Source organism: Sciurus carolinensis, unplaced genomic scaffold (genome assembly GCF_902686445.1).
Source record: "Sciurus carolinensis unplaced genomic scaffold, mSciCar1.2, whole genome shotgun sequence".
Taxonomy (NCBI): Eukaryota; Metazoa; Chordata; class Mammalia; order Rodentia; family Sciuridae; genus Sciurus; species Sciurus carolinensis.
The window spans coordinates 766,673-771,366 of record NW_025920159.1 but is presented as its reverse complement, the minus strand read 5'-3'; the positions used below and the strand labels follow the sequence as shown (position 1 = coordinate 771,366).

At 40.3% G+C, this 4,694-nt stretch overlaps 1 non-coding gene across 1 annotated transcript; it reads right to left on the bottom strand.

The window, feature by feature from the left end:
- Positions 1-3,819: 3,819 nt before the first annotated feature.
- On the bottom strand, positions 3,820-3,893 carry Trnat-ugu (transfer RNA threonine (anticodon UGU)). Its single transcript has one exon. It is a non-coding gene; the product is annotated as a tRNA-Thr (tRNA).
- Positions 3,894-4,694: the final 801 nt, after the last annotated feature.

Here is a 4,694-nt window from a genome sequence, read left to right as displayed (position 1 = left end):
ACTGAGTTATGTAGGGACTTTTCTGAAGTCTGTAGAAACTGCTCTAGAATTGAGTATGGAGGGTACACTTTGTTGGGTATGAAGGTTAAACTGAGGTGTGTAGAGAAGTCTCTCTGAATTTGGTAGCATGTGGCCTCTGTGCTGTGTTCTGTGGACTTTATGAGGTGTGCAGGATGGTTCTATGATGTGTGTTGAAGAGCTACAACAATTGTGTGTAAGTGTCTTTTCAGTTGAGTTGGGAGGGCTCACTCAGATGTATAGGTAGGGTGAACTGTGATGAGTAGAAAGGGTTCAGTTAGTTGTGTTTGTATGTTTTTTTGATATGAGTAATGAGAGCTCTGTTAGATGAGTAAAGAGTACAAGTGAATGTAGAAGGGAGTGTCCCATGAAGTTTGGAAAGGGGATCTATATGGGCTGATGTTAATAATCATGGAGATGAGTAGACTGGACTCTGAGCTTTGCCATGTAGGTTCACTGAGGTGTGTAGTGAAGTATAATTAAAATTCAGAGGGATAGCATTCTGTTTTGCATTTGGAGGGCTCTGAAAGTTGTGTAGGCAGGTCTATATTAGGTGGGCAGAGGGATCTTTGAGGGGTATAGAAGACCTGTTTGACATAGTGGAAATGCTATCTTAGATATGTATGGAGGGACTTCTACAGTGAATACTAAGATTTCTGATATGAGTAGCAAGAATAAACTCAGGTGTGGTGAGAGGAATATTTGAGGATAGAAGAGATAAACTGTGAGGTGTTTTGGTAGGACAATCAGAAGAGTATCTTTGGGGTTCTTTTAGTTTTGTAGTTTTGGCTGTTGGAAGTAAATATGGAGGACTTTTTGGCTAGTTTTGAGGGCTACAAGAGATGTGCAGGTAGGGTTTTTAAAGTTTTGTTGAAAGGGCATTCTGACATTTGTATAGGTGCCTCTCTGAGATGTTTACAGAGGACTGTTGAATGAGGTGTATAACGTGGGTGCTCATTGGTAAAAATTAAGAGTTAGCTGAGGTGTGTATTTGTAGACATCCATGGTGAGTAAGGAGAGATCTCTAAGGTAAATGATGACAAACTGAAGTTTGAAAGGAGGGTTCTATAAGGTGTGTAACAGGGCCCTCTGAATAGTGAAATTATGGCATTCTAAGGTGTGTAGAGGCATGGTGTGTTGTGTGTAGCAACATTTCTCTGGTCCCAACATTGATACAGTGATTGATAAATAATGTGTGTGAAAATTGTGTCTAAGGTGTGTTTGGATGGCCCTCTGAATTCTGCAGAAAGAGCACTTGATATGAGTAGGTAGGGCTCTGAGCTGTGTGAAGAGGTGAGTATATGTGTGTAGGAAGTGTTCACTGAAGTGTGAAGGGAAGGTTCTCTGAGATTTGCAGTGCAGAAGATATGAGGTATGCATGGAGGCCTCTATTAAGTGTGCAGGAGGAATCTATGAGAGGTGTAGAAGGGTTTTGTCTGCATAGGAGTGCTCTCTGTTGAGCTAGGAATTTGAGCTAGGTCCCTCAGAAATGATAATGAAATCTATCTGATATGACTAGGTAGAACACAATGAGATGTAATGGGAGTATGCTTTGAGTATAATAGGGGAAATCCCTACAGTGTTTAGGAAGACAACTCAACAGTGTATCCAGAGTCTTCTCTGAAGTGTGTCAGGACAACCCTCAGAGGTGAGTAGAAAGGGCATTTTGGTGAGTAGTAAGTTGTATCCAAGTTGTGTAGTAGGGTGTATTGTTGTTTGTAGCATGGGAATTCTGAGGTTTGAATTAACGTCTCACTGGAATTTATAGAAAGTACTCTCTGGGTTTTATAGGAGAGGCTTTCTGAGTTGTTTAAGTGTTGCTCAATAATGTATGTAGGCAGTGTCCCTATGGGGTATATGAATGGGAATTTGAGGTGTGTAGAAAAAGTTCTTGGTATTAGTAGGGAGTCATTATTTAGACATGTATGGAAGTGAGTTTGAGGTGTGAAGAAAAGATTCTTTGAGGTGTTAAGTGGGTTTTCATTTTTATGTAGGGTGGGCTCTCTGACATATAGAGAGGGCCCTCTGAAGGGTGTAGGAGGGCTTTATGAGGTTTTTAGGAAGGTTTATTGATGAGAGTGTTAGTGTTCACCTAAGTGAATAACAGGTTTATTTGCAGTGGATAGGAAAGGTCTCTATGTTGAGTCAAAATTTTCTCTGATGTGTGTATTGCAGACTCTCTGATGTGAGTAGAAAGCCTCTCTAATGTGTTTAGAGAAGGATTGCTAAGAAGTATAGTTACTAGGGCTTGTGTTTTTAAGGCTCTCTAATGTGTTTAGAGAAGGATTTCTAAGAAGTGTAGTTACTAGTACTTGTGTAGTACTAGTTTGTACTCACTCAAATATGTCATTCTGTCTCTCTGAGGTGTGGAGGGAAAGATGTAAGGTGGTGCTCTTTTAAAGGATAGTATCACAACTTGATCAACATCAAAAACAATGAGTCACAAATATAAGACAAAAATATAAACACACACGAACAAAAACTGTAAGGGTCTGGTGCTATCTAAATGGGAATTTGAGTGGAGGGCTAGACTCTACTCACTTCCATATCCTGCCCTGTTTCACCTCTGGTCTTCTTGGGAAATATCACCAGAGTTGTTAGTCCCAACAATGATACAGTACTTCCAATCTTGGGAAAGGCACCTTCTAGGGACTTTCCTGAGAAATAAGCATCCAAAGATGAGTAGACAACAAGAACTCATGGCTCCGGACTTGCCATCTCAACACAAGTGAGCAGAATGGGAGTTAATCTGGAATGTGGGTGCCTAGCTACTAAGGTTCCAAGTTCTGTGTGTTCTACTGCCAAGGAAGTGAGGTCACTTCTTTGGGGACTCCATATCCAAAGCCCTTTCTCACACAAGATGTTTCTAGTGGCCCACTGAGATGAAAATTTCTCCCCTCTTCCCTTGCCAAATACACAAGTGGACATGGTTACATCAACACACACTGGATCTGGTCCCCAGACTGTCCCAGGTGTAGGAAACACACGTGGTTTGGAGATACAGTTCGGATCAGACCCATTTTCTCCTCTGGCCATGTGGGTGATCCTGAAGAAGTCATTATGCCTTACAAGACCTGAATATTTTTGCCATTTATTCCCCTTGGATTATTCTAGCATATGCTTTTGAAGTTGTCATCAGGTTTATAAGACCATTTATATATGTACTCCTTGGGAACCCTAATGTTTGAGTCATGTGTCTGTAATGCACCAACATACAGAAAACAAAACACAGAAAGGAGAGGGACAAGGGGTGACATACAACTCTTCCATGGTGTGATTCCAGCAGTGAAAGAGGGAAAATTAACTTCTACCTCGTCCTTGTTCCCACTCTGCCCCACTGGAAGTTTGTCATGACTGATTTTCAGAGATAGACTCCCTGTGCCATAGACCTTCCAATGCTTCCTGTGAAATTTAGAATTGTTTCAATCTTTCTTCTCATTGTATGATGTAGGTACAATACAAGGGATCACTGGCACCAGAGAATTCTATTGTCCAAAACCTGTTGCTTCCCCATCTAAGTGAGTCCATATCAGCATCTGGTTTCAAAGATAAATAATTCAGCAAGAGCCAAGATATTTCACTTCCAAAATGTAGTCATCAGAAGTCTCATTTCTTTGTTTCCATAGTCCCATAACAGTGGTACTGCTATAATTCCAGAGATTTTTTGGAAAAGATGTGTGGCAGCAGGCAAAGTTCCAGGAAACCCATTAAATATCAAGGTACTGACATTTCAATTTCCATTTCTAAATGCCTCACATAGATGAAAACATTTTGATTATAAAATATATAAAAGCAATTTTTTGGGGGGTGCTGGGGATCGAACCCAGGACCTTGTGCTTACAAGGCAAGCACTCTACCAACTGAGCTATCTCCCCAGCCCCCTAAAAGCAATTTTTATCAAGAAGAAATGATGGTGTGAAATTGACAAAACTTTGTTCAATACCATGGTCAAAACCATGGGTGTGGAATTATCTTTCTCTATTTCTTTAGGTAACATTTGCATTGCTTCTTTCAAGGTCATAGCAGGTCTCTTCTTTTTGTATGTGTTGTTGAAGACAGTTTCTATTCTTCTAACCAAAATTTGGAAGGAAGGCCCTAGTAGAAGAACAAAAAAACAGCTCTGAAAGCAATATTTATTCAGTAGCTAAGATTACTGGAGGAGAGAGATGGACTGACAATTCAGTTTTGAAAAATGGAAAAGGACTAGGTAACCATTCTCTTCAGAGGATAGTGATTAATCTAATGCTTGTTCACAGAGTGTCCTGTGCCCACTTTTGAATGAACACAAAAAGCTGATGTCCTTCTCTTCTATTAAGGAACATCAAAAATTAGCAAACTATCTCAAAGTCTCAGAACCATCTTTCTTTTGCACGCAGAACTAAGTGGCTTTTCATTACCTTCCCACAAAAATGTGAGAGTCTGATGAGAAACCACTGGCTTGGAAAGACTTGAATATCAATATTCATATGTGCAGTCACCCCTGTGGGAAGGGTCCCAGGATAGTGCATTGCTGAATGCTTCTGTGTTCCTTGAAATTTACTGGGGAAAAACAAATGGGGAAGATCACCACAAGTAAGACCTGCAACTCTGAAAGGTGCTGAGTTTGGTAAGGCCTGAGGCACCAGTGAATTTCAAAAAAGAAAATAGTCCCTGTTTTTTAAGTTGGTAAAAATTGA